This window comes from Anser anser (assembly GCF_964211835.1).
Source record: "Anser anser genome assembly, chromosome: 6".
Classification (NCBI taxonomy): domain Eukaryota; kingdom Metazoa; phylum Chordata; class Aves; order Anseriformes; family Anatidae; genus Anser; species Anser anser.
In genome coordinates, this window is record NC_139726.1 from 18,753,826 (window position 1) to 18,767,820 (window position 13,995).

At 36.4% G+C, this 13,995-nt stretch overlaps 1 protein-coding gene across 9 annotated transcripts in view; it reads right to left on the reverse strand.

Annotated features, from left to right (window-relative positions):
• Nucleotides 1–13,995, reverse strand: part of FIGN (fidgetin, microtubule severing factor) — a 387,517-nt gene that overhangs the window by 59,476 nt on the left and 314,046 nt on the right. For 2 of the 9 annotated variants that reach the window (XM_083840815.1, XM_083840816.1), the window contains exon 3: nt 3,926–8,328. The exons of 6 other annotated variants lie outside the window; for them this stretch is intronic. The gene's annotated coding sequence lies outside the window, so the exon portion shown is untranslated. The remainder of the gene's footprint in view (nt 1–3,925; nt 8,329–13,995) is intronic. One more of the 9 variants, XM_083840817.1, reaches the window with a different exon arrangement.

Consider the following 13,995-nt stretch of genomic DNA (forward strand, 5'->3'; position numbering starts at 1 on the left):
TATCAGCAGTCACTTTAACACTTTTAAGATCAGCTGCAGAGAGATCTTTTATCTATCTAATCATGTATCTACACAAGCACTGGTGTTGGGAACACACCAAATTACAACAGGATTGTACTGAAAGATGTTCAACATGCTTGGACCTAGCTTCAGGCATCCTTCATGTCCACATTTTGCTACATAATTCTGGTTTAAGGTCTACAGAATCAGTGACAGCTGGGTGATCTAATTAAAGCCAGGCCTTCGGGTGAAGCTAAGCCAGCAAAATAAATTCTGCTGCTACTGTGAAAGGCTACCATTAGGAAAAGACAGAAACTAATGGAAACTTTCCTGCCAATGCCAAGATTGTCACTGGACTATTGAGACAATAACAGGTCTTAGAGGTGCTATGACTACAGCTAAATGGGAAGACCACAGCATTCACCTTTGTGCTGTCCTTCCTTGTGTGTTCCATCTGTCCCTTCAAATGGGTTATCTGCAGTGGTGCTGATGATCTCTCATTTTGGAGGAAGATACAGATTAAGGTGGAGAACTCATGCACATGTCAAATCACAAAGTCTCACAGCACGCTTTGTCATGCAGCAGTTAGAGGAAGCTAAGTAAAATACCCCCCAAGAATAAATAGAGCAAATACAGTGCTCAACTAACTTTTACTTCCCAAAATTGTGAATTGCAAAGTGAAATTCTACATCTGCAGGAGTAAGGTGTCAGAAAAAGACAAAGGTAGCCAGGTGCTTCAGATAACCACTAACTCTGAAACATAGGATTCATATATCAGATCTCAATAAATTCAGTTGAACATGTCTCTAAAATTATTCTAGAATTTGAAGAATTTGAAGAATTCTGTTCCCTACAATTGTTTGATAAAGGAACACTAGTGGCATACCTGTTCAAACTGAGACCAGAGAGAAGTGGATTTACAAGTGATCCTAGATTGAAAGAGGCAACCATGCATTTTAGTGAACACTACTGAGGGCATGACTTGCCTGATGGAAAGGAGCCAATACAGGAGCCAATAGCCTTCCAACATTAGAAAGAATTCAAAATATTGCTAGAAATATTACAAGAAGCACTGGCCATAAGTTTACAGATTTCAAGCTGTCATCTTACAAAAACAATTCTTGGAGTTGTACATGCTTTAGTAACCACTATGTGGAAAAACACAGGTTAGTATACAGGAAAACAAGGCAATAATTGCATCATTTTGCAGCCCATCAGCAAGTGCCCACAGAACATGTATGGTAGGGACACAGAAATGACAGATGTGCCATTAGCACAGGAGAACTATTGACAGGAGCAGTGAATACCTCTGTGAGAGAATATTTTTTTCTGCTCTTTCTTCAAAGTCAACTTTGATAATATTAAAGATACAATCATTTTTTACTTGTATAACAGCATTTTCAACTGGACGTTTGAACAGCATTTGAACTGGAGTGGGACAAGATGGAAGAGAGCATGGAAGAGAGCATGGAAGAGAGCATAGCCAGAAAAATACTGAGCAAGATCCAGGACTTTCTAAGGCTAAAGCTATGCAAACTTGTACATCCTAGAGTGGAAACAACAAATCTAGGTAAGAAGTTAACTCAAAAAGCTGGTTTCACGATGAGGCTATCATTGACCGGCTCTACCAGACAAACAAACACTATAATGATGCTTTGGAATGAGCTATGGAATGAGGAACATATGTAAAGAATTTATGTCTAAACCAGCTGCTGATGTACACCTAAGCAAAATGTTTCTAATGAAAATTTTCAGCAAGTCAATTAATGTTTCATCCTCTTTGTTAATAATTGCATCAGAAACCTTTTATATTTTCCACAGGTGTGTAACAATAGTATTGGCATAATGCTCCTACAACGGTATAATTTAAACTGACAAATATCCTAAGCACTAGTAAAGCAAAAATTACCTATTGAACAAGTATTTAAAACATTTCAGTATTGAAAGGAATCAAGCATTGACTGAGACAGGTCAGAAGACATCTGTGTCCTTTGCTAAAAATGCTCAGCTAACTTTTCCTATCTTCCCAGGTAGCGAGTTTTCCTTTTTCAGTAATCAATGGAAGATCTGCAAACTGATGTCAACGCCAGAAAAGTTTCAGCAGTTACAGACAACCTCTAGAACACTGGACAAACATAATTGCCAACGCTTTTGTCCAGAATGAAACACACTTGCTGGAGTACCCATCCCCTGTATCACCAAGGAGTGAATTTTCAATGAAGCATGGGACTTTGTTTAAATATACAGGAATTTATAAGGTATTTCAGAACATAGTTAAATACATATGAAAATTATTCAGGGTCTGAAAAAAATAATCTAAGATAAGGACCAGAAATACCCTGAACTGGCCTAAAATGAAAAGCCAAAAATGGAATCTTCAGAGTTGTCCCATATGCCAAAGAACACAATGAGTAAGTCAACACAGGCAGTACAAAATATTGACATTGCAGTTCTAAGTAGGATAGATTTGTTTACACTGCCTGGAAAAAAAAATACACTTCTTTTAGATTAATATTCTCATTTTGCTGAGGCAGCAACTCCTAATAGAATGACATCTAAGCTGGTGATGGCGTATATGCAGTTTTTGTACAAGATATGGCACAGCTGACAGTAATATCTGTTAAGGGATAAGTGAAAGTATAAGTTATTCTAAGTAAAGGAGTGATCTAAATGTTTTATCCTCAAGTCTAATGGATTTAATGGAAAATAATAATGTACATCCTGAAAGAGGTACCTAGTTAGATTCCAATCCATGTTAAAACACAGCAGTATCACTATTTTCTTTAATCAGTGAGGGCAAGTGGTGGTAATTTTTACCGTGCTACCAGAGAACATACACAGAGAGAAATTAATAGATAATGTATATATGATGTTAATAACATTTGGGGTTACTTCCCATTGCCATTGCATATAGTGTTATCTGTTTGTTCACAGTAAGAAACATCAGTTGCAAGCTTTAAAGGTTACAAGCGATCATCCTGGGATTTCTGAATACTATAACACAGGAAGAATAGGGCACGCTATTTAAATTTCAGAAAGGAAGAAGGTAAGAGGCGTCAAATTTACCTTTTTGCCTAAAGGAGCCTCAGGTAAGTAACAATAATGCAATATTTAGACAACTGAACATCAAAACAATCCAGTCAGAGCAAATGGGCTTTCTGGCTTTGATTAATATTGGATTCAACTTTTTAAGTCTAAGCAGCACTGCCAAACATCTCAAAGTCTAACAGGATCTAAATAATAAAACTCACTATTAGGCCGGTTGTATATAATTTGAAATTGCATTAAACGCTTTCTTTTTTAGCATTAATGTTACAGAACCTTGAAAAAAAAGATAGTATTGTGAACTAAACAGCCAAGTTTCTAAATCCCCCACAAAAGAACCAGACGGAGCATGATAAAGCTCTTCCACTTCAAGAAGACCCTGTCAGATAAAGTGTATTTTTTACAGTGCATCCTAAGTGGTCAGTGATCCAGTCATTCCTCAGACTGCTGTGCACTCCTCGGCCATGGTTAAGGATGTAGCATTAGACTTGTCTTCTGTCAGGGCAAGAACACTTCTAAAATCATAATCTACATTAATTCAAAAATGAAACACAGGCTTTATTACTCAAGAGCCTGGCAGCTGAACAGCAATATGTGAGATCTACCCTGTGAACAGTATGTACTGTAGGCAGCATTGTTAGAATGAAGGAAGACTAAAGATGAAGCCAAGACTCCTGGTGAGATCTATCAGATGCTTATTAGCACAAGAGATTTCAAAAGCTACATGACAGAAGGGATAAAACAACAGAAAACAATCTAGGATAGTGTACAGTCAAGGAGACACAGAAATATCAGTGCTTTGTGTGAATATAAGCTAAACATTTGTAAATGCAGTTCTGTAGAAAAACTGATGTAAAAAAAAGAAGACAAAAGTACTGACCTACTTCACGGCTCTTCGTGTTCTGACTACCTTATATTAGCTTTAAGGCTAGCAGTTCATCTTCATTTTCATTCATTCAAAATCATCATCCAACTTTCTACTGAAGGCCTCCCTTTCTCCTCATCTGCCAAGAAACCTGCAAGGAGGTTATTAATGTAATGCAATGTGGAAAAGCAGTTGAATGAAACAATGTCATGACACTCCAAGTATGGTGGAAACTTCTTCCAAGAATCTCTATATCAAGTCATCTTTGATGTTTATAGTAGGCTTGCAGCTCCATCCCCCCAGTTAGCAAACTTCTGTGCATATCTACTGAAGAGGAAAGAAAGAAAAGGAAAGTGTCTTTGCCTCAGGATAAATGAAAAGCGATTTCAATTATGTCTGTTCTTGACAATGTCTAGCATGATAGGAACTTGCTGAAGACCAAGTTCCTGGCAAGACACAAGGGGAGAGAGACCTTTGAGCATAACTATAATTTTGTTAGGATGTTAATTAAAATCCATATTGATCCACAGAGGAAGGCATACAATAGAAAATTGGTATATACTACGTCTAGTGCTGGAAAGTCATTCATAAGAGTACTCAGGCTCCACAGGAAACACAGTGGTATCACTGACACAATAAAGGACCCGAAAACTAAATAGGGTACATGGCCATCACAGTACTATGCTCACTTGAAAGACAAGGTGGGGAACTGTGATTGATTCTATTTTAACTCAACGGCATAAAGCAGAGAGTAGATAAAAAATGGGACATGAACTACATGTTTATAAAGACTTTAAAAGAGAATGACTTAAGCAAAATCCTTTAAGGGCATATTCAATGCAAGCAATATGCCAACTTTGTCTCAAACCTCCTACTCAAAATTGTCAGAATCAAACACAAATATTTGCCCTTTATCTTTTTTTTTTTCATTTTTAACATATATCACTGCAAATATTGATGTATTTCAATAGTGCGATAACAACTAATTTAATCCTTGCTGTAGATTATATAAGTACCTTTTTTAAAAACAAAACAAAACAAAACACTACCTCTCCCAATAATTAGATGAGAACCTGGCAAATTTCTGTCACCAGAAATACAGACTTTTGCATGAAAGTAAAGATTTTTCTCAGCTTTTTAATGAGTCAAACTTCAAATAATTACTAGTTAACCTCACATATAATGCACAGACTTTGCATCATTTGCCTTTCTTTGAAGAGCTAGAAAAGATAGGAGGTTTTAGAGTAATTTTGTTAGGGGATGCTCTTAAATAACTATGACTATATACAGTAAAGAATCAAATCGCATGGTAGAGACTGCAAGGTCCAAATTGTTAATCCAACAAATGGATCACCAGGAAATGCAGCATGTATTTACAGTGTTGATTAGGGCAAGAGAATTGAGAACATCCTAAAACACATGGAGCCCAACAATGCAATATACCCAACCAATATTTATTGCTGCCTCTGTAGAAGCAATTTCCATTTTGATGCGTTCTCTCACACATGATGTTCTGAAACAGTTAAGTAACGTGAAAAATACAGGTTCAAGATTATATCTGTCACAGATGAAAATACAGCATTTATGCAACATTACATAATAAAGCCACTGGTTTATGGATCCAAGGTCCTCTTGGGACTGCTACAATCTACATATTGTCATACGGTGATAGATTCTTGTATTTGCATATCTGAATTAAAAAGAACCTACATTAATAACCAAAACAAACAAAAGGCAGTGATTAAGTCTAAAGGGCTGAGGGAATTTAACAGTGTCATTTGGTTCTGGTAAAGGTCACTAGTAGTTCACAAAACCTGTCTGGAAAGCCACCTATCTGTCAGCCAACACTTTATAAAGAAATCAAGGAATCTGTTAAAAACAACTAATTCCAGTGGTGGATGCCAACACCAGGGGCAGATCTGAAATTGCTCTGTACTTAAAGGATAGCAGAACTGCAGTGAGAGAAGAGACTGATGACAATCCTGCACCCACTTATTCTAAAAACTACGAATGAATTAACTCTACCAAACTGTTTATCTGGCCAGTACGCCAAGTAAGTAATTTCTAAAATTCTACTGTGCTAGTATAGATGAACTTATTAACACTGAATTTTGCCAAATAAAATATCAATTTTGTGGACATAACACTAAGCATGGAGATCCATAAACGTATGGAATTCAACAAACAGTAATGAGATTTTATGACATGGTATCTACATTAGCAGATGACTGGACTGATGAACTTAGAGGTCTCTTCCATTCTTGTTTTCCAAATTTACTACATATGAATTAGACACCAGGTTTCACTAGAACCTTAATCCAGTTTTGGACATGAAGATTCAGAGTTGAAACATGAATGAATCCTATGTATTCATGATTACTGAATTAATAGTCTGAATTATTCGGACTTTTTCATGATTATTTCAGCTCATAGATAAGTCCTGTGCCTTACCATAGCCATCTCTCTCTCACTGATGTATTAATTTAATGGTACAATTAGTCCAATAAAGGATTAGACATTGATTTTTTAACAGTCAGAAGTTTAACTAGAGTTCTCCTAGCCTAAAGTATCAGAGAATACAAAGAATACATCATCCTCACGTGTTTTAGCAGTAATCATTTTGTATCTTCTTCCACATATAAAAATAAACATGTGGGTACATTGCTACAAAAAAGCTGTATCTAACACAACATTCTGAAATCTCCAAATAAATTTGTAACATAACATAAAAAAAATATATGTATGTACACATAGCTATCCACATCTGTATATTCACCATCACCACATGCTTTTGGTACAGTATATTCAATAAATGCAGTATATAAAAATGCAGGCAAATACGTCATAATTTTCTAATAGTATGCACTTTTTTAGAATACTTTATATGTTCTTGATTTAACCTACCTGGCATCACTGAAAAGTAAGGACTAATTTTAAGGCAGGGAAAGTGAGGTAAACAAACAAATAAATGATAATAATAAAACCACAAAATCACAGGCCTCCCAATTTTTTAATGTCATGTCTAATCCACTGAAAACTACCAGCCCTGGTTTAGGTATTATCTTCAGTTCTCAACCACCTTTTCATGGAGATCTCTCCATCCATGCCCCCACCCAACCCTGAGAGAGAAACAATATATTCAATCTGAGGAAGCCACCTGTGCTTTTTAATAGCCTTGCCTGACAGAGAATAGGTCTTGTAATAGATGAGATACAGAAATGGAAAACCATTCAACATATGAGAAAGGTGACTAAATTCACTAACGTAGTGTCAGTTTTTAATTCCTAGGTTTGTTTCTTTGTTTTTTTTTTTTTTAAAGGCCATTCATGAAATATTAGAGATGCCTGTCTTTTATTAACATTGTGTCCTCTGACATCTACTCAGTGAAAGATAAAAAGATGGCATTAAGTTTTAGCAGTGAAGTGAAATGTTGCACGGTGCAAGGTGACCCAGTCTCATTTAACAGATTACCAAAATATAATCAAATAAAACCTATGATCTTTACACTGGCAAAAACAGTGCAGCAAGAGGACAAATACAATTTTAAAAACTGAAAGGATCAATTGAAATGAGTCATGTATATTTGTAACATATAAATGAGTCCTCTGCAGCTACTTGGTCCTTGTAAGCACATCCATGTAGCGAGTAAATCTGAGTCCAAGGAAGTTAAGTGTTCTGTAAAATTTTATCCTGCCATTATATCTAACCCAAAATAAATGTCCCAAATTCAATTAGGCTGTTTGATTACAATAGAAATTGACCATGCTGTTCATCTTAATCTATCTATCTAATTTATCAGCTTGTGTCTACTGGCTGATAACTCATATTTAACAGGGAACACATTGTCTAACTGCACTAATCCACAGTTCAAAATAAAAAAAAAAAGAAAGAAAAAAAAGAAAACTCATATGAGTCTGATGATGTGTATGTAATTCAATTATACCAAGAAAAACTGCCTTGGGTTAAGATTACTGAAAGAAAACTTTAGGAAGCACAGATTTTGTAGAACAGATCTAGACTTAATTGCCACAATTCCTCTCATTCTGCTTGTTTTCAATTGTTAGTACAATTTTCATACACCTTTGTCTAACATGTTTTCTGATAGCTACTGACAAACTTGAGATATTTTCATGATGGACTCTGGCTGTAATCCACTGTGGCAATTCCTCCTTTTCTAAACCCTCACATTTAGTCCTTCAAATCCATTCACTGAGAGCTGCCTCACCTGCCACTCTGATTGCAATGCCTCCCAGACCCTCATCAGCTCACCTCATCTATCCACTGTCACACAAACTTGGGCTCGATTTGTTGAAATGGAGGAAACTTCTACTGGGTTCGAATGATGTAATTTGGGGCTGAAACTAAGTGATGCTTGCTGGTTTGGATAGTACGTTAGGTGAAATTCTGTGAAACAAATCCTGAAAGAAAACAAAACAAAACTATGAATTCATCCCTATATTTTGCATGGAATTACTCCTTTAAAAAAAAAAAATCTAAGCATTTTAAACTAATCACGGCCTGAAAAAGATGCAAGCAAAATTAAATGAAAAACTGCAATTTTATTTTATTTTTTATTTTTTAATATCCATTGGCAAAGAAGATAAGGCAATAAATGTCCAACAGAGTTAATCCTTTACTTGCTTATTTACTGTTCACACAGTTATTACCTAACAGGCCAAACAGGCACATGGGTATGTTATTACCAGGACAGTTGTTGAATCTAGTAGGGTTAAGTCCCTTCTCCATCTCTTTTTCCAAAAGGTGTTGGCCAGAAAGCCAAGAAAACAAAACCCACTGAAAGCAATCAATTTAAAAAACAACAACAACAACAACTTTTTATTTGAAAAAAAAAATTAGAACAGGCAAATCAAAGCAGAAAAATGTAATAAATATTTAATTTTTTTTTATATATATATATTTTTTTTATATTGTCAGCTCTGTGCTAACTATAGTGATGCTTGCCCTTGCTGCTGCAACCCGGTTGTTAGCTCTCATGAAATGATGGCGCAGTACAGATCACCAGCACTACAGCAACACAAGGAAGGACTGCAAGATGTTTGCAGCATCACAGTTTTAATTCTGGAATATTACTGAATAGAAACAGAAAACGTAGAAAAAGGAATTTATTTTTTTTTTTTGCCCTGTATTTACAGATTTATAAAAAAAGAAGAAAGGATGAAATGCCAAGCATACTTTTACTCCTATTCCAGAACACTTATGTAGACAATATGGTACAACATCCTTTGTGTAGACAACTTAGCCATGTGATGGATGGGCTGACTCTGATCCTGGGTACACCAGAAAAGCTCTGTAACCCAGTATTTCACTCCAGAGCCCCTCATGGCATCCGCCAGCAATGGACCTACCTCAGGCAATGCTTATTGGCCCTCACTTTAATGTAGTAACTGGTAACATGATGGCAGCATTTAAATAGGTGTTCTTCATTTAACAGACACAAGGCAAAGGGAAGGAGAGTTAGTGAGGGAGGAGGTGACAGACACTGCAGAGCTGAAACACACAAACATCCACAACTTCAAAAATGTTCCTTTTATACACCTGGGAATCTCACTGAATGTGGTTTCTTACTCTGCCCAGATTCATTCCATTAAACACAAGGCTTAATGCCTGGAAAAAAAAAAAAAAGTGGGAAAAAGAACTCTGTATAATAAAACAGCAATAAAAATCCCTTACCAATTACTCTACTACCTTCTCAAAATAGGAATAGTATCTCTTGTGCCCTAATTTTATGATTTCCTTTGCCCCACGTTAAAACACCAGTGTAATTATCCTTTATAAAGGTTGACGGAGGTCCCTGTGAAAATCTGCTCAGGGTGATTATTTAGTTGGGGTTTTTATTTGTGGAATTTAGGCAAGAATGTTTCAAGCTGTTTGTCAAAATAACCGCTTGATCTGCTTTAGTATTTTTGTATTTGTTAAAAAAATAGCTTTTTCTAATAAACAGAGGGAAAGTAACAATAAATGCTCTAATTATCAGCTTGCAAGAAGAGTTAAACATGCAGATTGTGTTAAGGGGTTCTTAATTTTGGTGCATTTGGAGTCAATTCTCAAGATTTAATAACTACAGTGTAACTGGAAATACAAGGCAAAGCAAGATGAAATAAGGGCATTTTCTCCGTCATTTCCATAACACATTTAAGTACTACTGGAAGTGTTTTACTTCACATTTGTAGTTTTGCATGCAAGGTTATTGTTTCAGATTCTGATCACTTTCAAAGTACTGGGCTTCACATGTGACACAAATAACATACCATCATTTTAAGAAGAGATGCTTCAAATAATAACTGTATGTATTTATTTAAAGGAAGGTTCACATTGCTGAAAGCTTGTCTGCTTTCTCCAACCTGGTATAATAACAATTAAAAAAAAAAAGGAAAACAAACAAACAAACAAAAAAACTAAAAACCCTTCCCAAAATATTCTACACCAGTGATGTTAAAAAAGAAATATTAACACGGCTAGATTTCTTCTAGGGGAGCATCCCACTTTAAAAAGCTGAAATTCAGTTATGTGCTTTAATTAAATTTTAATTAAAACCATACCTAAGTAGGGTTGTTCTGAGCAACGCTTTCAGTGTATACACAACACAAAGATTGCTACTGAGAAGCTACCTTGTGAATTATGCGAAAGCAACTTAGATTCATGGTAGTTGCCCCCAGTTGCACATTGTTGCTGGTTCTCACTCCAGCTACCATTGAGTTAGCTACCATTGACATAGCAGAAGTATAACTCTTACAAACATTTTGAAACTGCATCCCCTCTGCCTCCAGAAGTTGATCACAACCACCACAAAGTAAAGTGCGCAAGTAGCCTAATGACAGCATGAAGATGATGCAGAGGTGGATCTCTGGAAGGTGCAGACAACCACAGCAGCCCATGGGCACCCCCTGCTCCAGAAGATCAACCCCAGGGCCTGGATTCCTGCCACATGCCCCACGAGCAGGCCCATGGGACCTTTCGGGCCGAGCACAACCACTGCAAAACCTTTGCCTATGTTTTTCAGCCCTTCCCAAAAGTCATTAAATATTATTAGGATACAGCAGCTCCATCTCCTTCTACCACACCAGCTGTACTTTGTAAGCCTGTCAAGAATATATATATTTTTGTTAAATAATAAAGTCTACAGTTCTCTTGTCCCTTTTGTAAATACTGTCTTTCTTTCTGTAGCCTGACGAAATTTTTCTGGAGGAAACACAAAAAAGACTCTCCCCACTGAGTGATTCCATGAAGATTGTGTACTGGAAGGTTCTGCTTCTATAATTATTTCCTTTCAAAAACTTTCTAATTCAGACCCTGCACATCTATCCCTGTGAAAAACTCTATATAAATTTACTGGAAATGACAATTTTCAGACATTTCCAATCTATGAAAACTGACAGGGAAAAGAGTATTATGTCTCTAGAAGTTGATAGAGTGATTAAAAAAACTACAGAAGGATTATCACTGCCTATTAAGTGCAATAGTTTGAGCAATTTCTATAGAATCCTTTCTTATTTAATTCCTATTAGATTCATTAGCATACTTCCAGCTAACAACTAACAATCCTCCGCTGCATGAAAAAAGCCCTCCCTAAATCTGCTTCAATGCCTAGGCATTATGGCAATCTGGTAAAACTTTCTTTTTTTCCTCATTCAACAGCTTTACAGTGTGCACACTGGTACATGCCCTTGGAAACTCAACAGCCCGCCGCGCATCGTGGCCCCATCCTGCAGTGCCTACGGCAGCACGGGTGCATGCTACTCCTGCGGCAATGCCTGCAGCTGCTTCAGAGCTCTCACACTTCTCTCTGTCAAGAGACAAAGTTGGACAGATCTTCAATTGAAGCTTACATAGTTCTTGTTATCATAATTGTGCTTATGAACACATTTTTTTCTAATTCAGATACATGTGCTTACCTCACTAAGATTCTCCAGATACCAAGACTCCCCTTTGGTGTCTTGGTGTCCTCACCATTTAGGTACCTGAAATGGCTGATGTGGCTCAACCACCTACTGCTTTAGTGAGCAGCCTACCCAGGGCAGTGCAGAGCTTTGTGGCTACTGTGATATTATACAAGACCTCTCTCAACTAACTTATGTAGTCCCAGTTAATCTCCCTCCAATACGGCAAATAACTTTTTCCCTGTTTATTTTGTATTCTTTCATTGCAAGGCAAACATTTTTGTTTCCAGAGAAAGAAGCAATTTGCAGTATTGTGTAGTCACTTTATAGTTAATAAACCATTACTGTAACGTCCTATTGGCATAAGATCATGCAAAAGCTTTCTTGCTGCACAGTGACATTCAATGTTCTTTCCTACTGAGAAGGCCACAGGCTTGGTTTCTCTGTATGTTATTTTTTCCTCTAATTTTTGAGTTCTGTGAATACTGCCATAACACATAAGTTACTCTTAATGTTCTTCAGAGTGTTGCTAAATGCTACTCAAACTTTACATGGCAAGCCTGTAACTGTTAACACATCAAATTTTCTACATTAGTGGTTGTTCATCTGGTATGATTTCTTAATGGACTCTTTTAAAAAGAACTAGATTGTGATTAATTGCAGCCCATGATTATATACATGAAAAGGATTGGTTTGAACCTTTACCCTAGACATGCACTAGGGTGAAAGAAAAGATACAGGCTATGGCTTAATAGTTTTACTTAATTGGTGACATTTCTTAATAGAACCAAACAATCTATGTTTTGTTCACCAAAATCTCTTTTTTTTTTCCTCCTTATTCTGTCAAGCAGATATCAGAATTGAGATGGACTCACTAGAACTTTTCAGTCAGTGGAAATATGTTTGCACTCAGCACCTTCTTTTTATGGAAAAGGTTTGTACATCAAAAAAAATCAGTGGGCTGTAATTGTTAAAGAGCATTCAAACATTTATTTAGATTGGATACCAACCTTTATCATAATTCTCTTATTTTTCTTCCAGTTACTAACCTTTGGCTCCTCAGAACAGGCTAAAATGTCATACAGTTAGCTTGTCTATGGGAGAGTTTTTGAGAATGTTAAAAGAAATTTATATATATAATATCATTGTGCTGTTTATTTAGCTATGCTTGTATGGGGGGCAGGAGGCTCTAAAGAATATTATCACTCATATGCTCCTACCAAAAGTGTTGTGTATGAGTTGGTGAGCATTTTTAAGGTAGTGCCCATGATTTTTAATCTCTGAGAACAAAGAACTAGTGTATTTTAGCCAGACAATCTGAGCTCTAATCTTTCTTTCTAAGTTCTGTCATATATGCACAAAATGGTTCGGACTTGTCAAAGTTTTGGAACAAGAGATCCCTAAAACAATGGGTTCTCTTTTTCGTCACACTGATTTTTCCAGTTCAGGTTTTTCAGCCATGATGATCTGGAGTTCTTTGGTTAGATTTCCAATGTCTTCTGCCAAGGATACCATGCTTAGGAAGCCTAGACCCAGTACAATAAAGCAAGTTGGTGCTATTGTCATCAGTCTGCTACTGACTGAACTGAAAACAACTTCAAATGCACTAATAAATCCCTTAATTTTTTAGCTTCACTAGCTGTTTAAAATTTTTGCCTTTTACAAGCTAACCTTGGAGCTTCAGTAAGCCTATCTGACTACCACAAGAGTCACTGTCTGCTCAATAGCAGTGCTCCTTAAGCAACTTTTCTCAGCCCGTAAAACAGAGGTAACAGGGTTACCTCCACAAAATAGGGTAACACTTTTGCAAATGTGTTTATGAATGCCTACGTTTGAATGACTGGCATTTCGATAATGCCCCATTTCCATTAGCCATGTAGTGAAAAGAACACAGTTTCATAGAGAGTTCCAACTACAGCACAGCTTTAGGTGGAATATCTATAGTTTAATCAGAGAATCACTGATTTAACATCATAAGGTTCCCTTTTCCTTACTCAGTATGTCGAAATTGTTCATGTCTCAGAAATCATTCAGCTAAACTTATTTCACCACAGTAGGAATATTAAAAAATAGCTAGACTTGCCGTGACTATTTATCAGAATCTGAAATAATCTGACAATTGAAGATTCAATTTATTGAATCTTGTTTTAAGAGTAAAAGTGAAAGGAATATGGTTGATAAAACAAC